At 44.7% G+C, this 24,498-nt stretch overlaps 1 long non-coding RNA gene across 1 annotated transcript in view; it reads right to left on the reverse strand.

The window, feature by feature from the left end:
- Window positions 1-927: 927 nt before the first annotated feature.
- Window positions 928-24,498, reverse strand: part of LOC138510968 (uncharacterized) — a 33,269-nt gene continuing 9,698 nt past the window's right edge. The window contains exons 3-4 of the long non-coding RNA XR_011280501.1: window positions 1,177-1,292; window positions 928-1,079 (exon numbers count right to left, since the gene is read on the reverse strand). This is a non-coding gene — a long non-coding RNA (uncharacterized lncRNA). The remainder of the gene's footprint in view (window positions 1,080-1,176; window positions 1,293-24,498) is intronic.

Consider the following 24,498-nt stretch of genomic DNA (forward strand, 5'->3'; position numbering starts at 1 on the left):
AAAATAGTGTAATACTTAAGTAATTAGATATAGTTTAATCGGGGGAGAAGACAGCAACTCTACCACAGGAGTTGCATGTAGGAATATAGTAAAATAAAGTGTCCTACAGTGGAGGAAACTCCCGTTCCATGCACACTATCTCAAATTGGAAGACCAAACAATATTCAGAAATTTGCAAAGTCAATAAACACATGTTCCGTGAACAAACATTTCATCAGGTGACATGTAAAGTAAAATCTTTGTAGTCAGCTCTCTCTCGTATTTTCTGATGTAAATGCAGCCTCAAATCCACTGATAATGACATCACATGCCTGGGCAGACACCACATGTAATGTATACCCTTGCAATAAAGTGCCATGTGCAACTTCAAAAGCCCCACTAATAGTATTATAGTGTTGATAGAGTCACCATATGCAAGGTAGAGCCCCACAAGTCCAAACACAAATGACCCAACAAAAGCTTAAAGTCATAATATATAAGCTATAGCCTCACAGACCATGTCCATGTGTTGCAATCATATTGTAACTGCACATTCAAATGCCCCCTAACATGTCTGGTAACTCACCATGTAAAAGGTGTAGCCTTGCAGCAAATGCTGCAGGCATATACAAACTAGAGTCTCAGATGCCCTCCAATAGTGCCTTCATAGACCTGTTAAGTAAACAATGTGCAAGCGTTACCATCACTGCAGAAAATACATCTCCTGCAGAGCTGGCCTGATTTACAAGACTAGATTTATTATCAAATTAATGTATTGTCAACTATTTTCCCTCACTCAATTTGCAACATGTAACTTAACTTGAAAGCCACAAATCTTAAAGATAGGACTGAAACTGAGCATGCGTGTTTGTGCTCACAAATTGTAGAAAACCATTTACATGAATATAGATTCAAATGTACATTTCTGTGGATTGATGCAAACCTGTCAATTAGAATATCCATGTTTATTTAGGCAGCAAGTCTGGACTGAATTGCCAGTGTGGCAAGATCTGATAGCCTTTCCTCGGACATTGTTGTGCGCAGATAAGACTTTATTAGCTTTAGTGCAGAGAAGCTTCTTTCACATGAAGCGCTGCTGACTGGCAAAACACAAGCAATTTTACAAAGTCAGTACAGTTCAAAGAATAGAACAGCATAAAGCTCCAGAAAGTCTCTGAACTCCAGAAGTGTGCTCACCTTAATGGCACCATATGCCTTCTTCCTTGACAGTTACCAGTGCCTGCTTTAGTTCTGTTTGCAAGTTCTCCAGGTCACAGGAATAGAATGCAGCCAATGGTGACAATTTCTCAAAACTGAGAAAAGGAGCATATGTGGGATTTAGTGCCTGCATATCTTCCATGACCAACAAAGAATCTTTTGAAAAGCAGGATTTTAGTTCTGAGATTATTCAGTCAAGAACTACATATGCAAAACGTGTAGTGAAATCATCTTTGGTGCACAGTCTTGGTTGCTGCCCCACATTCTCCATTATGGCACTATTTTCGAATTGGAGAGGCAGTCGACAATCACAGTTTTTGGAAGTGGGTTCAGCCTCATCATTTGTAGGTGCTGCTATACCACACTTACTGCTCAGGTGGACTGCTTTGTCCCAAACAGTATTGTTGCATCTAAGTCTTGATTATGCACTTCCTCAAGTTCTTGTATGAATGTCCAGACAAGGACGACAGCTGAGGCCTATACAATATCTGCTTGCTGTAACGTATTTGATAGAGCATGGGTCCTCTTTAATATATTTTCAAAAAACACAAGGCAGAATATTGGCATGCCCACCTTGTATCACTTAAGTGTTTTAACTGTATGACCTGTTTTTACATTTCTGTTTCAACACTTACAAACACAGAGTGAACGACAGATGCACTGCAAAACAGATAAAGCTTCTCCAATTTCACAGAAATCTCAGTTGCTGCATGTACGTTCTTAACCATGTCAATGATGACTAAATTAAGGTAGTGATTCATTAATGAACATAAAGTGCACAGGGCACCTCTTTTTGAACATGTGCCTGCACACCATTAAGCCAACCACTCATCACTGAGGCCCCATTGTACCCTTGCCCAATGCATTCATTTCTATCAATGCCCAGTGATGATAGACCATTCAATATATAACATGTTAAGCGGGCATGGCTGTGAGCCACTAGTAGTGGATGTGACCTCATAGAGCTCCACATCGAAGCCTGCAATATCCAACATTATACTGATAATTTCTCACCGAATCTACCTGATTCCTTAATCCGAACAGAAGGGGAAGGTGTGTCCACTTCCCCTTAAATTTGGTGACTCAGGAGCTTTGTGGCACAGCTGGATAAGCACAAGCGCCTGTAGTGTGTCAGTGCCTATTTGTGTAGATGGAGAGTTCCAGGGGAAAACTCCAGGCTGCACTGTTTATTGCTAAGGATGACACTGGGGTGCAGCAGGCAGACAGCAGCGCACAGAACGGCATGTCTGTACATCTATGAAGGTCTGTGTCCGACGGCGGAGTGCAATTGGAGCGAACACCAGACTGGTAACTCAACGAGGTGGGGGTGCGTTGGGGTGAAGGAGCTCTTGTTCTGGTGAGTGCTGATAAGGTCCTGAGTGTCTCTGTGGATGTGGGACTGTGTTGCTGAGATCAGTGTGAATCATGATTGCAACTTCCTCCCGTGGAACGGAAGGTACAGTGGGAACGTGGAATGAGGGACTGCCAGAGACTGTGTGAAAGCAGTGGGAGAACTGATCGTGTTGATACAAGAGCTGGCAGGCCTTGGGCTGATTGTTTGCTCTTTGTCTAGGGCAGCTGGAGTTACAAAATGGTGAAGGGACAGCAACAAAGGATGAGAATTTGTTGGTGTTAAGGGCAAACATGACAAACACCTACCAGTGGAAGTTGATTTGCTTGGTCAACTGAAACCTCCCCCAGTGCAGGTCACGTTGGAAGGCCTATTGGCTGCTAGTCAGGACTCCAGATTGTCTTTGGACGGCAAGATCCAGGAAGTAGGAGTGGATGTGTCCTTGGTAAGAGCAGACCTCAGGAAGGTGAGTGAGCGAGTCACAGAGGCAGAACAGAGGTTGTGCAGGCTGGAGAACACGGTGCAGCTGTTGAACTCCAAGATTATGGGTCTTGCTACTGCCATGAGAGTTTAGGAGGATAGAGCAGAAGATGCTGAAATGTGCTCCCTTACATGCAATGTTAGAATTGTAGGTCTCCCTGAAGGTGATGAAGGCCACAGTATGGAGTTGTACTTGGAACGTTTGTTTGCAGACACCTGTGTAGTGAAGGGGCTGTCTAAACTATTTACGGTGGAGAGAGTGCATAGGGTCTCTGGAAACCACCTCTTGGCACTCCACATAGTTCGATTGTGGCAACAATTCTGCATTTCAGAGACAGAGATGCTAACTTGCAGGATGCAGAGTGCAGGAAAGCCTACCAGGTGGGGGGAGCCCAAATCAGGGGTTTTCCAGACTTCACGCAGAAAGGCCTGAGGCAGCATAAGTCATTCAATGTGGTACAGGGAAGACTGTGTGACTTAGGTTGTAAATACATGATGTTCTTCCCGGCAAAGATGAAGGTACTTCATAATGGCAAGGTTCACTCCTTTGACTCAGCCAAAGATGTGTGGGACTGGCTGGACAATGGCCCACTGAGAAATGTGCGGAAGGTTAAAGTGGTGACTACCTCTCAGGTTGAAAAGGGAAGGCGTACCCTAGGGACATCTGGATGGGAAATCTCTGCTGGCTGGAGCAGAGTGTGGGTTACCGAAGATGGCAGACTGGCTTTGGAAGACGTAACGGTGGACAATAGTGGAAGTGGGGACCCTTGAGTATATTAATGATGTTTGCCGCTGGGCTCAGTAGACATTTGGGACAGAGGAGTGGGGGAGACACTTACAGAGGTTTTAATGCTGTTTCGATGACTGGGAAAATTAGGAAGAGGGGATATTGTCGTTGGGAATAGGGCAGCTGAAAGGTCTAAGGAGATGAGCATCTCTGAGGGACTCTGATGTGGACTGTAGTGTGCTCGATTGGGTCTGCTATATTGCTATTGCCCTGGTAGGGTATGCCACAGAAGAATAGTAAGTGGGCTTTTCTTGGATTTCAAGATTATACATTTTTGTTTATTGGGGAAGGGGGCAGGTGGGTTGTTGTATGCGCCCACAGTGTGAAGATGAAAAGTGTACAGGGGTGAGGGGGTTTGGTTGGGTGGGGGGCATGTTTGGGCTTGAGATACATTGTAATGATGAGACGGGTATTGTAATGGGTGGGGTTGGTGATATCTCTGTGAGCAACCGATGGTGACAGGTAGAGTCCTGAAAATCATAAACTGGAATGTTAGGGGAATGAATGGGGGGTTAAGAGGAGCAGACTACATTCTTATTTGATTAGGCATGGTGTCACGATTGGCATGCTCCAGGAAACACACTTACAAAGGGGTGAAATACAGAGTTTGGTAGGCACTAGAAGGGGCGGGTTGTGGGTTTGGTATTTTCAACACGTCTCATGGGGGTGCTAAATTGGGTAAGGGATACCACATTGTTTCAGCTGAATTCTATGTTAGAAGATGAGAAGGGACGATATATAGGCGTGATGGGTACTTTTTCGGCAAGGGACCAAATGTGGATCATGCAGGTTTCTTAGACAAGATGGCAGGTGTAATTGCAAAGTATCATTATAATGCTGACATCAGTATGCAGTGAAGACCTATGAAAAATGTGGGCACACTTGACACATATTGAGTCCCTAGCACCCACGCTATCTCTTTACTTCTCTCAGCATCCATCAAATGCCTGACCTCATGGGTCGCGTTCTACCAGAGCCTGGTCAGCCTCCTAAGCCTTATTTGGCGAAATGTAGACACGCATTCAAATCCTACTCCATGACCTCCAATACTCTAGACTACGGTCCCCGGGGGGCATTCCCACCCCAGCGCATTGAGACTAAAATAATGGTAAAAGGCGCTATATAAATTACAACTACAATACAATACTATAGTAAATGGATACTGTAGGCAGGGGATTTTAACTGCATATTGGATGTACATTTGAACACTCAGAGGGTGGGGGCCACATACTGGGGATGGCTAAGTAGACGCTCTTGAGAGTGACGTGAGAATTGAGGTTAGTGGAGGGGTGGTGGCTGAAACATGGGACCGAGATGGGTTACTCTTGTTATTCTGGGGTGCAAGGCTCTCAGTCCAGGATATACTTTAATTTCACTGGGAAGGAACATATGGAACAGTTGGTTTGAGTGGAATATTTGGATTGGGTGTTGTCGGACTATGCACCTCTTTTTGTGGCTCGCTGTATGCCTCTGAGGCACACACCAATTCCGCTGACGTGATTCAATAAGGCGATGCTTAAGGATGTAGGTTTTAGTGAAGAGTTGAGAATGGAATTAACATGCAATCTAGCATCTAATTGGGGGTCAGCAAGGTTCAGAGCTATAGAATGGGATGCATTGAAGATGTACATTAGGGGTGTGCATGTTCCTTAGGATTGGGGTGTACAGAGCTCTTAATCAGTCTGTGCTGCAGCTTGAACGACAATTGGCTGATTTAGACAGGGGATTGGTATAGAGAATGACTTGAAAGCACGTTTTCCAAACATTTGAACTGAATTATTTGCTGCACAAGAGAGGTTGAGGGACTTTGATTATGCGACTCATGAGTCAAAAAGGCATGTAGAGGGAGATAGGCCTTGCCAGTTGTTAGCGTGGCTGGTGAAAAGGGAGAAGGGTGGACAGGCGATCGTGTGTATTAAAGCTGGCGATATTGTGACGGGCAGGAAAAAAATCTGTGAGGTATTGTATGATTTTTATTACAGGCTATATGAAGAGCATCCCAAGGTGGGGGAGTGGTTGGAGGAGGCACAATTACGGTCACTCACTGAGGAGGAGGCTGTAGCACTTAATGCACCAATAGATTTGACGGATGTGGAATGGGCTATAGCCAGGTTTGGAAGGAATAAAATATGGGGAGTTGTTGGATGAATTGATGGTGGAACATTACTACTCTTATAAGCAACTGCTGGCTCCTAGACTGTTGGAGGTATTTCAAGAAGCCTTTTCGAGCTCCATGTTGGAGGCATGGTGGTCCTGTTACCTAAGCCGGGGAAGGATGCCCGGGAATGTGGCTCTTACTGGCCTTTGTCACTGATTAATGTGGACCTGGACATCCTTAGTAAGGTACTAGCAATTAGCTTGAGAAGAGTTATGACTAATTTGGTCAATGAAGATCAAGCCGGCTTTATACCTGTAAGGACCAATCCTCAGAATCTAAGAAACCTATTGCTGATTTTGGATAAATGTGCATGGGAGGGGTGACAATTGGGGATTGCCAGCTTGAATTCATATAAAGCATTTGTTATGGTAGTCTAGGAAGTCATGTAGGTTGTCTTAGTGATGATGGGATTTGGGAATTGGTTTTTAGGGTGGGTCAAATTACTGTATAAATTGGCGCACTTCCAGGCTAAGAGCTACCAGGACATTGTTGTGGGAAATGTGTAGGGGCACTAGGCAGAGTTGCCCACTATTGCCATTGGTATTTGCACTGGTGATGGAACCGCTGATGAGGGTGATTAGGGGTATGTATAATGATTGGGGGCTCAAGGTGGGCAAGGTTTCTCACTGGATCATGCTGTATGTGGATGACATATTTCTGTATTAGGCGGACCCTTTACAGGTGTTGGGGTTGATGTTGGATTCAGTGGGATTACACATGGCCACTGCCCTGGATAGGTTCCAATATCTGGGTATTTAAGTGAGTCAATATCTGCAATGAGTATATCAGCAGAATGTGGAGGATGCATTCTTACAGTTCAATAGATCGGTGGATTTTTGGGCAAAGTTTCCGTGCTTCCTGATGGGACAAGTTGGTTGGGCAAAAATGATCACATTACCAAAATTATTGCACATCTTAAAATCCGTGCCCATGGTGATACCTGCTGAAAATTTCCAGAAACTTGAGATGGGGTTAAGGAAACTTCTTTGGATGAATGAGGCCCCAAGAGTGGCCTTATCTATGTTACAACTGCCATTTGGACAGTGGAGTGTGGGTATATGGGATGATAGGGTCTTTTCTTGGGCGGTGATACTGCAACATATGGTAGTTTGGTTTAAGGTGCCTTGTGTAGATGTGGTTACGAAGTTAATAGAAAGATTGTTTATGCCCTTGCAGTTGTTCGAAATACTGGGAGCTATGGGGAGGGAATTAAGGGCTCTGCCAGCGCATGTGTCCAATTTGTTGACCGGCAGGCGAAGAAGGGCTCCAGCACAAAAGTGGTTATATTTACCTATGATGTGTTTGAGTATTAGTTGCATGGAGAATGCATACAATGGTAATGCGCGGTCATGTACTCTCAGTGATAGACTTAGGGGTACATTCAATGATATCTATTTGTGTGAAAGGTCCGCCACATTCCATGAATTTAAATTGTTAAACCCAACAATACGCATACATTTTTTGGAATATGTCAGTTTGATGGCAGTTGTGAGGAAGGTCTGGCCGCTGTTTCTGAAGAGACTGGAACTGCACCTGGTGAACCAAACATTGATGGGTGTAGCGACATGAGGGTGGAAGGTCTTGGAGCTGTATGGGGTGATTCCAAGGAGGGAAGATGGAAAATTATGTGAAATTAGAGTGGCATGGGACGGAGATGCAGATATGCAGTTCACTGATGATGAATGGGCAAAGGTACTTAGGCACACAAAGGAGGTCTATAGGAATGTAAAATTCTTTTGGATAAAGTACAAATGTGTAATGGGGGATATGTCACACCCATAGTGGTGGCTAAAATGACAGGGGTTGCTGACCCTACTTGCTTGAGATGTGGGGTAGAGGATGGTATTATATACACATGTGGTGGGCTTGCAGCAAGGTATTCCCTTTCTGGGTAAAGGTGGTGGAAAATTTGAACAGACTGAAGGATATACAGATGCAGTTGTCAGTTTAGCACTGCCTGCTGGGTCTCATCCCGATAAGGAAAAAGAGAAGTGTTCCAGCTCCCAACTTTGTGGCAGTTGGATTATTATTGGCTAAAAGGCATATAGCCAAGACTTGGAAGTCTACCACTGGGCCAAAATTTCTGACATGGTTGGCCGATGTCAAAAAATGGATTAGGGCTGAAATGGTTATCATGAATGTTAGATAGCAAATAGGGGAAGATGCAGGGTCCTATACTGTGTGGCATGATGTGCATGATTTGTTGAATGAACCTTCACTTGTACCCATCTTGAAATTGTCAAACTTAAAGTGATGTTGATTGAGGATCTTACAAATCATACCACTTTGTTTATGGATGCTGGGTTGTACGGGAATCTGAAATGTATGATATTGATAGTCTGCGAATGGTAGGACCAGACTGAGGCCCCAATTCACATCCTGGTGTTAAGTACCGAAAAGTTGTACTTAAGACCTATTCTGAAGGTGGCGTATTCTTCCAAAGTTGGAAGGAGTGTGTCACTTTCGGAATACATATGGCGGTTGCTAGAATGGGTTGGAAACCAACCTAGCAACTGCCACATTCGTAACCTGGCTTTTTTTAAGGGTGTTCTTGTGGCACTCCTCCAGTTTAATATGTGCGCTAAAATAGCGCACATATACAGTTCCATTTTGATGCCATCATACTGGAGGAGTGCCACAAGAAACTGTTGCCAGTGCAGGGTGTATATAAATGTGTTCATATACACCCGCAGTGCATATGAACACTTTCATACACAACAAAGTAAGCAGCTTCAACGGTGCAAATCACAATGTTGAAGCTGCTTGCTTTGGTGTATATGACAGTGTTCATATACATCTGTGTGGTGGATATGAACACTTTCATACACACCAAAGAAAGCAGCTTCAACGTTGCAGAATACAACGTTGAAGCTGCTTGCTTTGGTGTAAATGAAAGTGTTCATATTCACTGCACGGGTGTATGTGAACACTTTTATTTACACCAAAGGCAGCAGCTTCAATGTTGTATAATACAACATTGAAGCTGCTCGCTTTGTTGTAAATGAAAGTGTTCATATACACCACACGGGTGTATATGAACACTTTCACATACGCCAAAGCAAGCAGCTTCAACGTTGTATTTTGCAAAGTTGAAGTTGCTTACTTCTGTATTCTCGGCAGCATTTTTGTAAAATAATGAATATGTCATTATATCACAAAAATGCTGCTGAGATCAGGGGTGTTGCTAGGTGTGGAAATGGTCCGGGGCTGCACTAATATCAGGGCTGTCGGGACTCAGTGCTAGCTAGCCTTTTGGTTGTAGCCCCTGAGATTCTATCTGGGGCTACAACCAAAAGACCCAGGGCTATAGCCCCCTAAACCCCCCTAGCAACGCCTATGGCTGAGATTGCAGGATTGCACCCGTTATGACAAAACAGGCACAATCCTGAAGGAGCACTATTGTGCATTGCAAGGATGCCCAGGCCCACAGTTCTGAATCGGGGCCTGAGGGTCCTTTAAAGATCTTTTCTGAGATCTTTAGTCTTATCAGCAAGAACAGAAAATGGGCTTCCTTTAAGGCTTTCAGCAATTGTTCTGCTTTTTCTTGGTCACGTGGGGAGACCTCGAACTTTCGTTCCCCGGACCCTCGCAAAAATCAGTTATTGGACTCAGGTAGGCAAAAAATTACACATAAAACGCTGGGTATAATAGTAATATAAATGGCTCGTTATAGGCCCAATATTCACTCATAACATACACAAAAAAAGAAAAACACATAGGGCCTCATTACGACCCAGGCGGTAAGGGGTTTACGGCGGCGTAAACAGCGCCGACCCTTACCGCCTGATTCCGAGGTCCCTTAGCGCCATGGAGGATTTAACACCTGCTTTTAGCAGGTGTTAAAATCCATGGCGCTAAGGGGCCTTGTTGTTAATTACGCCACCGTAATTTACGGTGGCGTAATTAACGCCTTCCCCACTCCCATTATGCCCTATGGGGCAAAAATGGGAATGGGGAAGGGTAAATGGGGATTGGGGACTTACCGCCCCGCCAACCTCGGAATGGGGCGGTAAGTCCGCCAACCACCATGGCGTAAACATAGTTTACGCCATGGTGGTAAAGGTACGACCCAGGCGGTAATTTACCGCCTGGGTCGTAATGAGGCCCATAGTCAGTTATACATATACATAGAAAAAGAGCATCACCGTTAGGATAGTTGCAGAAGACACCTTCATCTCGGCCACCAAAATACTGCTTAGTCCCACAGCAGGTAGGCAAAGAGATCACTCGTGCTTACAGGGTCTGGATCGGAGCGTCCTCCCTCTCAGCAAGACAGCATCACCCGGGGTCCAAGTTCCAGCTGCTTTTCCGAGAGGAATACCTCTTCTCTTTATGGGGCTAATCCCCGCCCCTCCTAGGTTACCTGACTGCCCTCGGCCGAACAGCAGACAATAAACATGAGGAGCAAAGAGTGAAAAATTCCAGCTCGAAGTGGAAAAAACCCAGCTTCTCTCCTTGCCCTGGTTCCCAGTACCCCTTATCACTGCACCTGCAGAATGCTCTGACTCCCTTTCTGGCTTGTCCTTCAGCGAACAATACAACATCTATTCTCCACAGTTAGCTCACCTAACATCAATATGTGACCTTGCCCTGCTGCAGAAATACATGTTCACTTGCTCTTTCATTGCTGTAATGGAAGTGAATGTCCAAGAAGGCTGCGCATCAGCGCCATGGTTTCTTTGCTCATTCTCGCACATGCACTAGAGCAATGCCCTTTCTGATGAGAGCAGCCAGAATTGACAGAAGTTCATTCTTTATGGACAGATGTAAATAGCCTGCGTTTTGGGCCCATTAAGTTTCTTTTTTTACAATACTCTCTCTATCAGCAAGTAAATACAATATTTCTCTCCTATTTCCATGATTGATGTCATCAGAGTTGCAGCAATGCTCCCTTTGTGCAATTTTAGTTTTGCCAGTTAAAAGTAAAACTTGAGCAATTGTTTTAATGTGATGCTGATTTTCAGTCACCTCTCTGGAATATGCCTCACTGGTACCTTTTAAATGTATCGTCTTTTATGTTTCTTTTGAAATTCTCCCATCTCACATAGCATTCCTTGTTGGAAGCAGACTTCTCATGCTGCATTATTCATTTGTAATTTTGCAATGTGTTTTTTCAGTTGGTAAAGCCTACACTGATCAAAGTTACTTTTTAAAGTTCCCCATGAAAAGATTTGGACCTAGAAAATAATCAGCATGGAAAACAATATGCTGCATCCTGGGCAATGGAGTTTTGTAGCCATGTGTATAGCTGAAACCAATGCGAACGGAATGGCCTACGGCATGCACCCAGTTTTGTCTGAGCATATGTTTTTATGATGGGTTATTAAGGCCCTTCACTCGCCCGCTGGCTGATATCACTGGGACCTGGTAGTGCCTTACCCTTGACAGCTGCAACAGTCTAAAAATCACACTCTTAATACACCACACCACTTCCCTTAACTGTGAAAGTGCATAAAGACGCTGCGCTGATTAAATGCACCAACCCGTATCTAGCGCGCTCCTCGTTTCGCCCGGGAATAGTGTCCTTACTAACCTCCCCTTTTTGTTGTTTTACACCTGCCGTTGTTTCCCTAAAGAAAAGAGTCCAGTATTCTTGATGGTAAGGCCCCAGTTCTTTCTACTGTATTAAATAACCTGGGTTACGTATAAGGTTTATAGCAGTGCTTTGTATTATAGATAGGAAGTCCATTCCGGGATTCCCTGTATACGGTCCAGGAGCGGACACATCAGGTATTCCATAGAAAGCTTATGTTAGATTTGTGTACTCATAAGTTACAGATTGTTACTTACATTCTGCCCTTTCTTTGCAGCTGGTTTTGTGACGGTGTGGTCTCCCCGCTCTTTTGAGTGATCGGATCCTTTTCACTGTTTATCATTTGAGGGTCATATCATTAAAAAGGTATTTTTCCCTCACAGAGAGGAGGCTCGGGTAGGAGGCTCCAACCCGAGCTCTTCAATCAATTCTCAGCACTCGGTAACGGTCCCGGGCAGTTCCCTTTGGTGAGTAACACAGACCATGCCAAAGAGAAAACTGCATTTTCCACCCCAGCAGGCCTCTACCAATTCAAGGTTATGCCTTTTGGATTAAAAAATGCACCTGCTACATTTCAAAGGATGGGTAATCAAGTTCTGCATGGGTTGGAGGACTTCTGCATGGCATACTTGGATGACATTGCAGTGTTCAGCCCTACATGGAAAGAACATATTGATCACCTGGGATATGTTTTGCAGGCTCTTGAGCAGGCCCTTCTGACCATAACGGCAAGCAAATGTCAAATTGGTCCGAGTAAAGTGGTCCACCTCGGTCATGAGGTAGGAGGAGGTGAAATAAGGCCATTGCCCAGCAAAGTACAAGCTGTGCAAAACTGGGCCACCCCTACTACTCAAACCCAAGTGAGAGTTTTTCTAGGTCTCACTGGGTACTACAGGAATTTCATAGATAACTATGAGTCCATAGCTTCTCCCTTGAATATGACCTCCTCTCCAAAATTCCCTAAAAAGTTTAGATGGAATGAGGAGTGCAATCAAGCCTTTGAAACCTGAAGAAAGCCCTATGTCAAGCTTCAGTCCTAAGAGCTCCTGATTATCACCAACCCTTCATTGTGCAGATGCCTCCAATATAGGTATAGGTGCAGTCCTTAGTCAACTGGATGAGAAAAGTAGGGAGCACCCCATTTGCTTCATCAGTAGGAAACTGAAGGAACCAGAAACAAGGTGGGCAACGATAGAGTGTGAATGTCTTGCCATTGTGCGGTCTCTGAAGAGGTTTAGACCATACTTGTATGGATCTACCTTTGTGATTCAGACAGACCACCAACCCTTGAGATGGTTAATGCAAATGAAAGGGGAGAACCCAAAACTTCTAAGATGGTCAATCTGCCTGCAAGGGTTTGATTTCACCATTGAGCACAGAGCAGGATGTCACCACCAATGCTGATGGACTCTCTAGGATGTTTTTTAACTGACTAGAGGTAGAGATTCATCCAGGAGTGGATTAAATCCTCCTGTCCCTTAGTCTGTGGGGGGGGGGCCAGTGTTAGGGAGAATACTCATAAATGGATGATTTCCCTTACCTAATGAGTCCCTCAGCAGCTTTGCTGGATTTCTAGGGTTTATTTTTCTCACCTGGTAAGAGTGTGAGCCTTTTTCCCACTCTTACATGTGTTTTGCTGTGTGTGTTTTCACTTTTTGTGTGATCTTGAGCACTGGAGCCTCACCTACTCCATGGCCTCATATTTTCCATATGTGTTACACAGCACCTTCAGTGCAGTGACACAGGGTTGTCTTTGAGACTTCCCACCGACTCCATTTTCTGGGGCTGGCTACTGTCCCCCAGAAAAGGTTAAGTGCCATTAACTTTACTTTAGTCACTTTAAACCACAGACCCAGTACTACCCATCTTACATGGAGTATTGGAACGGATTTATTCCTATCCCTTTTTGTCTGTGTCTCTTGGAGCAGTGTTTCGCTCCCTTTAAATTAAGACTTGGATGGTGGCAGTGGTAACTACCCTCACTTTTCTACCGCGGTTATCTTATATAACCATGGTATTGTTTTAGGCTATTATATTATCCTCGAACATAAACCCGCTTGACCAAATACATTTTATTTTTGCTCCAGTGGGTTTATTCACCATTTCTGTTTGTTAAAGTATTTCTCGTGTTTTTCTCTGCGCGCCAAACCGGGGATGATTCCTTTGTTCGGTGTCTTTTCGCGGGCTTTTGCACGCCCTCCTTGAGGTGCCTGAAAGTCTAGGTAGGCAGGATGTGAGGGAGGGATCTTCGGAACCCTGCCATGGGTTCTCTTGGGAACCCAAGTTGTACTCCTGTTTGATTGGCTGAGGGGACTGTCCTTGCCAGGACAGCCACCCTGCTGTGTGTTTGACAGCCAGGCTGTATGAATGGGGGAAAACTGCATAAAAAGCAGGTCTCTGGGACTGGAAAGGAGAGACGCCACTGGAACGAAAGAACCAACGAGGAGCTGGCAGGAGAGGACCTCTACAACGAATGAACCGCCCGGTGAAGTCCTGCTGCAGGTCCGAATCTTCAGAATCCGATGACAGAGAAGATCCTCCAGGAAACGTCTTTCCTTGAGCTGGTGGGACCAACCAGTTCACCCAAACTACAAGCCAGGACCCCACCTCTGGTGGAATCCACTGTACAGAAGTACAGTGGGCCGGATAGCCAGGAAGGTCAGACCCTGCTTGGGATTTAAGGAGCGCACCTTTTATTTGTTGTTTTGCTCTGCTGCTGGTTTTTTCTCTGGGTAGCGCAGGACCCTCGAGTCTTCCTACTTCTTGTCAGTCCGACAGTCGCTTCAGAAACCGTGAGTCTGCGGGAACTACCAGGAACGTGCGCCTAGCTAAGGCTTCCTCTCCGTTTTAAGGTACTGTGCAAATCCGGTTGCTCGTTTCGTTGAACCGCGATGAAAGTGTTTGAAATCTTTCTCCAATCCAAGGGCTTGTCCTCCTCTTCTCTTTGAACTAACTTTTGTACCATCCAACCTCGTTCAGTAACCGTGCCACAAACTTTACCACAAACTACCCTGAACTGTGTGATCTTGAGCAACAGACTTTTGACCCATTGACTTTGGCCCTAAACCTTTTCTACCTGATTCTATCTCTGTAGTGCCTCATGTTCAATTGCCCTGAGTACTTACCTGTTGGTTGATCTAATTTCTAATAACTTTGTCTTTCCCTCCCTTTTAAATTGCTAGAGTGCCATTTTGCTCCCACTTCATTTTGTGAGCTTAACTTGTCTGGAATTTAAGGGAAGTGGTGTGGTGTATTAAGAGTGTGATTTTTAGACTGCTTATAATAGTGTAATGTTATACAACTGAAGAGTGAAATAAATGTATTTTATTTTACTTGAAAACCTTGAGTCAGTGTTTGCCTGAATCATAGTAATTGCTGTCCTTTGTGTAACTATCTGATACTGCTCACTAACTCTTGAGATAAGTCTGGCTGCTCAGCCATCGCTACCACTTTAACAGGCTTGTACCAAAGGTGAATTTGTACTGTCACTTGTAGTCTTAATTGTGTGTGGTGTTCCCAAAGGGTACTGCATATAATTCTGCCTAATAGGTGTAGGCACCATGTTTATGCTCCTTGAATTGACATTTGCATGTGTGTGCTGATGCCGCCCTTGAAGATGGGGATGCGCATCATGTCTGTGCCACCTATATTGACTTTATGCATTGTTTGCTGATGCCACCCTCTAAGATGGGGCTGTGCATCATGTCTTTGCCACCTATACTGACTTTCTGCATTGGATGTGGATACCTCCTCTATTCAGATACCTCCTCTATTCAAAAGGAGGCTAGGCAAATTGTATGTCTTTGTTAGCACTTATGTTACCACGATTTAAAAAGCACTATGTAACTAAGTAAGACTACTTAACAGCGCTGCGATGCCCGAGGGCAGTTGTTCGCTTTACAAATGCTAATAAATAAATCAGTCTGAATGTTATATGATAGGTTATTTATAAAGTGCTCAATACCCAGTGGTTTCTAAGAGAAGACCCTGGGATGGAACCTGTGTTGCTTCGTGTCGTCTTGCTACCAAGACAAGCACATTGCCGCTGAGCTATCCTCCCAAGGTGAGAGTCTTGCATAATTTGCAGATGAGAGTCCGAATAGATTTGAAAAATGAGACATGAGGAATGAAACAGCGTGCATGCCGAGAGTGCTCGAACGCTGGGAGAGGAGATACCACGAAGACCCATGGAGGCAGGTAAGAGGGACCAAGGGTAGACACACGCGCAGAGCAGTTGATAAACGCGGGGAGATGCAATGAGTAGAAACTGGTGGCTGTAAAGCGAGGCGGCACCCGAAGAGGGTAACATTTACCGGCATGTGCATTATAACGCACGATTTTAATGTGCTAGGAAAGGAAAGGAAATGTGCCTCAGGTTGATGCAATTATACAGATAGAACTAATGGAATTGCGAGAGCCAACAGGGCCAGTGTCTTCTCCGTTCTCTACTGTCGAGTGTGATTGGAGCAATACTATGCACACGAAATAATGGGCAGGAACATGAAAAAGAAGCAGAATAAGCAGGGCTTTTCTTCTTGTTTTCCTTTTCTTTTTTTCATGTTCTTGTTCCGCTCATTCTTGAATGCAGGTGCGGTAAACATACGAATGAGGACCGGACCAGAATGTTAAAAGACCAAGGTAAATTCAGAAAAGCAGTAAGAGACGGATTCCTGGTGAAATGAAGCTCAGGTCGTTGAAAACCCCTGCAGTTTATTAAAAGACACAGGATTGGTGTACAGAGTGGACACCGATATCAGGTGAGAGGAGTAGTGTTGTAAATTCGGAAATGAGACAATTGTTAGGGAATTAAATTCCAAGGTGCACCAATTAAATGTGGGCACTGAAATACTGAAAATAGTATACAGCGCTGAGAACGGTGAATTAAAACCGTGTCTGTCTATGTGTTGCTGACCCCTTGCAGGTAGTGACGGACGGCAGAGTCCACCAGATACAGTGGAAGAGTGCCATTGTTGATGTACATCATTTTTGACCAGAAGGATTTTTTAAGCAAGGTCGGCAGTGGTGTTAAACAAAGCAATAATTCAAGCAACATAAATGTTTAACCTATAAATAAGCATGGATGTGTGTACTAGTGTTCCCCTGATGAAATTCCTGAGAAATTGTTCTTAGATTGAGTGAAAGAGGAATGAAACATGTTGGGCTAATTGTTGACTGTATTTTAGAGGCTGATTGTGAAAACAGATAGATGAGAAGAGTTTAAGTTTTAACTAGAGGATGAAGATATTCTAGAGAGAAATCGCCACTAGACACTAATGTCAAATCCACGAGATAAAATGATTTGTGTACAAATGTTTTTATAGTTGTTGTATCAAACAATATGATTAATTCAAATAATTCAATTGCAAAGTTACCTGAGTCGAGTGAGAAAGAATAGAATTTCTTTTCTAAAAACATTTTTTGCAAAAGGTTTTTCTCCAAAGTAGCTGGTTGCGAATTATGCGATTAGAGTGATGTGATAAGGATCTAAAACACAAGACTGGTGGAACATTTTATAATAAGTATTGGTTATAAGATAGGGGGATTGTTCCATCTGGTCATTAAACACCCTCTGGTCTCAGGTTTGGTCTAGTGGCTGACTCCAATTAGTACAATCAACGGTTTAAAAATGGGTAAACGTATCACAGGTATACAGTAAAAACTGGCCTTGTTGATTGGTGGCACTATATACATGTTCCACAGGGGATGCCAGGCTACAATTGGTTCCCTTCTCCGCCGTCTGTCAGTCCTCAAGTGGGTCAGCTGGGCTCATCTCTCTGTGGAGCGAAGGTCAGGTGTCTCATAAGCTACATTGTAAAAACAGGGATTATTTGCTAAGCCAACTACTACATCACTATGGCATGCACATGGGAGGCCCAAGACTGGTACCAGGGGAAGGGGGGAAGAAATACAGTCACACTGACCCACACAATCTGTGCTGTGTTGATACCACTCCTCACGCACCAAGGCTTCCACCTTCGTTTTGATCTATATTTTATTCTTCCCTGTACCTTGCACCGCAAAGGATGTATTTATGTGACAGGTTTGGCCTGTAGGTTTACAATTTGAGCTGGGGTCGTTAACTACCTTAGAATGCAGGGGTGTGGGGATCAGGTCAATGGTGTGGACCATGGCTCTGGGTAGGGTGGGTGAGTGTTAGAGGCCTGCTGGCAGCTTGGCTGTGATGAATGTGCACTGCGAGGAGCCTGGTGTTGTCTCATGGCCTTGTAGGGTGCATTCCTCCCAGTGATACTAAGTAATTGCAACAATGGAGGGACAAGAGGCTGCTTCCGTGAGAACTGGATATGCGGACCCATCCTATCTTAATGATTTGGGCTTGTCGAGTCCTTTCATGGACTTAAGTGTTGTGCAGGGTAGCGATGCAAGACTATGCATCCGCCATAACTACAAAATGGCAGTTCTTTCTATGCGCATACTAGGGTTATACATCTATCATTTGCACTATATTATATCCACACTGAGTTTCATAGCACGGTCCTCTCCCTCCTTGTACAATACACGATTTCATATGGTATTTGCTGCACCTTAAAGCACCCATTGGGGTGGGATAGACTAATTTACATCCCAACATTCCCCCTATCGTTACTTTTACAGTAACTCATTTTTCCCCATATTTGCACTCATTTTCTTTTCTCGCTGCTTCTTCATAGGCGGGTGTTCACTTTATTGGCATCCAGGCCCTACACACATGTCTCAAGCTTTCTCCAGATCGGGAATATTCCTCAGGTGTGCATGTCATATAAATACAACCCCCATTCCCGGCCAAGTCAACCCACAGTTCCTTGTAATTCTCGGGATCAGGTGGAAGAACAATGGTTGTGTGGTACAATCGATTAACTATGTCTCGCACAAGGATACGGGCCATGTGAGGAATGGGGTGATGAGTCTTTACTTCTACTTCCTTTGTATTGCAAGGTACTTTAGGACCGCCAATGGAAACCATCATGATTGCGTTATTAGGCACTGCTTTGGCACAACACCAGAGACCTAAGTGGCACATGCAGAAAATCACCAGGAACAACACGATGAAGGGCACCATCATTTTCATCAATGTTCCGAGCCAGGGTGGAGCACAGCAGAATGCCAGCGAGAACCAATTTTCTTCTTGAGCGCCAGCTCCTTTTTCAAATTCACCCCTAGCTCATGTAATGCAGCAATAATGTGTGATAATGTCCCGTTTTCAGCATCTTCAGAATGTGCGAATGTGCAACATGAACTCCCAATCTTTTTGCAAACACCACCTTCCATTGCTGTCAGCAGATCCAGTACGTACCTGTTCTGCATCGTCATCAGTCTGAGGGCGTGCAGTTCCACTCTTATGACATTGAACCCCTTCTCAGTATCATTGGCCAATTGGATCAGCTCCCATCTAACGATCTGGAGCCATTTGGCATTTGCTCGTGTCTGTATACTGGGTATTAAGGATGTGAAAAATGTCTCTATGGATGTGAAGAGCTTGTACTCATCAGGTATCTGTGCGAGCAGTTCGGACGAGTCTGTTGATATGTAATTTGATTCTCTTTTTCTTCTTTGTAGTTGAGCATACGGTTCTTTCTGAGGAAGGATGCGAAAGTCTGGCAGTGGCAAGGTGTGCTGTGCTTTGATTTTCGGGGGCATTCTGGGTGCTTTGTCAGGCAGTAGCCCCCCTTTCAGGTGTTCCTCTGAGACTGCTAACAGGGCTGAGTGCAGTGTAGCTAGCAAACAATAGCCCCTCCAGGGGGGTAAGAGGTGCAAGTACGCTTGTTGGCCACACACCCAGTAGTAGTCCATCAGTGCTGCAGTTCCCTTCTTGAGGTCTGGAATTAGCACAGTCCTGTGACACCGTTCGTTTGAGCTGACAGAAATAGTTACTTCACTGAAAAAACACAGTTCATAAGTCTTTTCTTGTAGACTGGAATTGCATTGTGGTGCGTGTAGCAGAGAAAACGGGTCAAATAAAGGGAAGTTAGGGTACGCATGGATAAATTGGGTGGGAGTAAGGAGGAAAGAGAGAGAAAGAGAGAGAGAAAAAGAGAGTTTTAGTTTTTCAGTTCTTCACCACATGCAAAAGTTCTAAGTGGACGTTGCATGCCTGGAAAGTGCCTCTGATCCTACATAGTGTAAGATGAATTAGGCATTGTGCCTCTATAATTGGTGCTTCCTGTGGTACTAAAACCTTGGGTGCCCCAGATGCGTGAGGTATTAAGGAGCACACATAGCAACTACCATTGGTTGTTCACCTTCCTGCTGCACTCATGTCGGAATAACAACTGTTAGAGTGCTCGAGATGATGGATATCTTCAACTGCATCTAGGCCCAGGCCATGATAAGCATCATATTTGGGTTTTCGTGCTTGTTTTTTCATTCTATTAGGACATAATATGTGTCTTTTCCCCACTCTGTTATTGCTGTTTGTGATATTTACACTATCATTTGTGCCACAAAAAAGGTTTTTAACATTTAGAAGTACTACTTCAAACATTTTACTGTTGCACACAGTCATGTAGGTGTTGCTGCCACTTGTACGGGTTATGTTGTACGTATATATAGTTACATTTGCTTGGTAAGTCTAACTATAGGGTGTGCTTCATTCAGACATTCATTCAGGGTTAGACTTGGGGTGAATTCAGTTAAATTAGCGGGTTTACTTTTGTTCCAGTTCCTCAGGGCCTCCCCCCTTCTTTTAGATGGCCAACCCAGTTAAAAGATATCCCCCAATATGAATACATTCTCGTGCTAATAACGGTTTATAGTGATAAAATCGAAAACAAAAAAGTCGAATGTCAACATTTTTTTGTTATTCCCGGACCCCAAAATAAATATATAATTAAAAAAGAGGGAATTCGACTTTTTTTTTTCAACATTTATTTTTCGACATTATTGTCATTCGACTTTTTTTTTCCACATTTTGACTGACCACCGCTAATAACAATATTTCTATCACTAGACAAAGAACAGCTTTAGATTGAAGTTTTCATCATTTTGGTGCGTGTAGTAGGGAAAAACGGGTCAAATAAAGGGAAGTTAGGGTAAGCATGGATAAATTGGGTGGGAGTAAGAAGGAAAGAGAGAGAAAGAGAGAGAAAAAGAGAGAGTTTTAGTTCTTCAGTAGCTGATACTTTTTAGCAGCAATGCAAGTGTGCTTATCTCTTGTACATGATATGATATGATATGATATGGCATTTATAATGCGCCTATACACAAGTGTTTCAAGGCATGACGAGGCAAGGGGGGAACAAAAAGAGAAGACAGAGACAACAATTTTACTAGGCCAGGTGACATTGAGATTGTGCACGTACAGGGGAGTGGGAGGAGAAACATGCAAGGGGAGAAGGGACTGGGCAGTGCAGTACATGGGATCACACTGTAAAAACAATAACAAGTGCGGCCAGTTGGTGGCAAGTGCAAGGGTAAGTGCAGACATCAAGTGTCCAAGTGCTGGTAGGGGGACTGTAGGGATACAGAAATATACCTGAGTGCAAGGGTTGCAAGGGGGGCAGTGCAGGTGTGCAACTGGTAGGGAGGGGACCTGGGCCCGAGATCAGAGGGTAGCCAGGTGACCAGTGCAGCTTCAGTTTCAGCCAGGAGTTCAGCAGGGGAGAGGAAGAGAGGAAGCAGAAGCAAAGAGGAAGGTCTTGAGGTGCTTTCAGAAACAGAGTTGGTTCTCCTCAAGTTTCAGAGAGGCTGGGAGGCTGTTCCAGAGGGAGGCTGCAGCAAAAGAAAGAGATCTACCACCAGGCTGTTGCTTGGAGAAGCGACTGGCCCTGAGGGAGTTGGAGGCGGACGAGCGAAGAGCTCGAGAAGGCAGATATTTACAAAGTGAGAGTTGAAGGTATTGAGGCCCAAGGCCCCAGAAAGCCTTGTAGACAATACAGAGGGTTTTGAACTTAATCATTGCAGCCAATGGGAGCCAGTGCAGAGATTTCAGTCCTGGAGAGATATGATCCCTGGGCTTGAGGCCAAGGAAAAGTCTTGCAGTCCTGTATTGGGTGAGTTGCAGAGGGCGGAGAGTAGAAGCAGGCTGATTTAGAAAGAGGCTGTTGCAGTAGCCCAGCCTAGAGAGAACCAGATCTCCAGATACAGTGAACTTCTGAGGAAAGGAGAGGAAAGGAAGAATACCTCTGAGGAGGTGCAGTTGGTAGTGTGAATTCTTAGAGATGTCAGAGATGTGAGGAGAGAAGGAGAGTGTGTAGTCGATGATGACCCCGAGGTTTTGAGCCTCACAGGTGGGAGCAGGATGAGGGCCAAGAGAGGTCGGCCAGAGACTGACAGGAAAGGAGGGAGCAGGTGTGCCGATGGGTAGAATCTCAATCTTACTGGCATTCAGAGATTGTTGGCGGCACACCACTCCTGGATAGAAGACAGTCAGAAATGAGATAGGAGAAGAGGTGGCAGAAGGGAGCCTGAAAATGAGCTCAGTGTCATCTGCATAGTACTGAAAGTTGGGGCAGAGAGCGTCAATGTGGTGGGCAAGAAGTGCCAGGTATTAGTTGAACAGCCAGGGAGAGAGGTCAGACCACTGGGGAACACCGCAGGTAAAGAGAGAGATAGAGGAGAGGAAGGACCCTAGTTGGACCTGGGAAGGCCGATCGGAGAGGAAAGGATTAAGCCAAGCCAGGGTCTGATTGTTGATGCCCAGGTTATCATGGAGACGGTTGAGCAGGATGGCATGGTTGACCGTGTCAAAGGCAGACGAGAGATGAAGTAAGATGAGGACACAGGGGTAATTAGAATCGAGGATGGAGAGCAGTTTCCATGCTTCTGGCTGCTCTGAAGCCAGACCAATTGTCATGGAGACAACCAACAGATTCAGTGTGAAGATTAAGCTGGGAGATGACCAGCTTCTCCAGGGGTTTGCCCAGGAAAGGAGTGATGGAATCGGGCAATAGTTAGCCTGATAGGAGGGGTCGGCTGAGGGTTTCTTAAGAAGAGGGTGAACAAGAGAGTGCTTCAGGGGGGAAAGGAAGACTCCGGTTGATAGTTTTGGAGGAAAATGGGGAACTTGTTTTGACAAGACTTTCAAAGCTCAGACTTATCTAGAAACCTCAGATTGGGAGAACAGGGGAAAGGCAGAGAAGGAGGGAGGAGAGGAGGCAGGCCACAGAAGGGCCAGAGGAAGAACAGAGAGTAGAGGGAGGAGGGGAGAGGAAGAGAGAGAGGACAGGATGTCCTGAGTTTTAGAGATGAAATGAGAAGCCAGAGCCATGCAGAGGGTCTGGGAGGGACAGGAGAGGTAGCGACTGCAGCAGGATTGGCCAGCTCCTTGCAGATTTGAAAGAGTTCAGCCACAGAAACGCTGGCTTGGATGTTGGCTCTCTTCTTGGTGTGAACAAAGAGCCGGTATTGCCTTTGGAGCAGGCGGCAGGCCAGTTTGTCAGAGGATGCACCCGAAGCATGCCATTTCCTCTCAGCCACCCTGCACATGCGTTTAAGGGTGACAAGGTCTGAGTCGTACCAGGAGTTGCACTTGGCTTTGGGCTTCAAGCGGATCTTCATGAAAGGGGCAAGAACATCAGGAGTATCAGATATAGCAGAGTGGAGCATGGAAAGGGCTTTGTCGGGGTGCGAGTCAGCCAAAGGGGGCAGGGGTGAGAAAGTGGCGGCAAAAGCCTCAGGTGACACATGCTTCAAAGGTCGGATAACCGAGAAGGTAGGGGGCAGTTCTGGAGTTGGCTTGCCCTGAGGGTTATAGAGGGTGAGATGGGAGGAAAGGAGAAAGTGATCACTCCAGGAGAGAGGTGTCTTGCACTTGCATAGTCAGCATTGAATCTGGGATTGTTCCATTTTCTGACAAAGCTTCTGACATACACCAGCTCCCCCAGCAACAATGGTTGTGTTGGTGCTGTGTCATTTTGCAAATCTGCCACGTTTTGTGCATCTTCTGTGTGTGGTGGTGCCATCTGTCATGACATGAACCTGATCGACCATGTTAGGTGTGTCAAGTACTGCTTGAATCCCTCTCCCAGGACTGCTGCCACCAACGGTTCCTCTTCTGGATTTAGGGTCATTGACAGGACTGGACACACAAGTGCTCTGTGTATGCTGTCCTAGTCACGGTATATGTCTGTCCCAGGGAACAAGAAAGGGTTTCCTCCTACTACTGTAGCACCTTGAAATGCGGCCACTGTGCCACACAACAATATAATCTCATAAAATATTTCTCTAATAAACACGTTTGACAGTCTGAGATCATTATAAAATACACAACTACTTAGCATGTGTGATATATTGCATTTTTTGTAACAAGATTGTCATTAATACAATCCAGAATCACCACAAGTTTGAGAATCAATGTTTGGCTGTTACCCCACATGCACCTACTCCAGGTGGATTCTCTTGAAAGCGCAGATCCTGATGCAAGATAGGTGTCAAATGTCCTAATCCTAGTATCCTCAAAAAAATCACAATACATAACAAGATGTTTTAATGTTTCTTTCTCTGAAAATCTAGTACAAAACCGGCATAAACCTGTGGGACCATTAAGTGTTTTTTTGTCCCAGGATTGAAGCTTTTGGTTGATAGGAAATCGATAGAATTTAAAGCGTATATAAGTTCTTCTTACTTTATTGCATGGAAATTTAAGAATATACATTGCTCTCTCACCCCGTTTTCTGGGTAATTTGCAATATTCGGTAAAAGACTTGTAGCCACAAACTTTATCTGTCAGAGTGCACCATTGGTATTTCTGGAATTTACTTTTACAAGCAGGCAATCTTGCACAAAGGTCTTCTTTTGATACCAAAATGGCCTCAAGGATTGAGTTGACTTTTTGTGTAATTTATTTGATAGAAGAAAATTTAGCCTCCATGTACATAAGATGTAACTCCTCGTACATAGAATTTCTTGGCGGCTGTATAATTTTTGCATGGCTATTCATTAGGTGCCACTTCCATTTAGCAGAGAACGGAAGAAGTCCAAACTCATAACATCTAATGACGTTTGGAATTGATGAGGGCAATCACAATACCAATTTCCATAGCCTACCTTGCAGCATT

The sequence above is a fragment of the Ambystoma mexicanum genome, chromosome 6p, assembly GCF_040938575.1.
Source record: "Ambystoma mexicanum isolate Mex_15411 chromosome 6p, UKY_AmexF1_1, whole genome shotgun sequence".
Classification (NCBI taxonomy): domain Eukaryota; kingdom Metazoa; phylum Chordata; class Amphibia; order Caudata; family Ambystomatidae; genus Ambystoma; species Ambystoma mexicanum.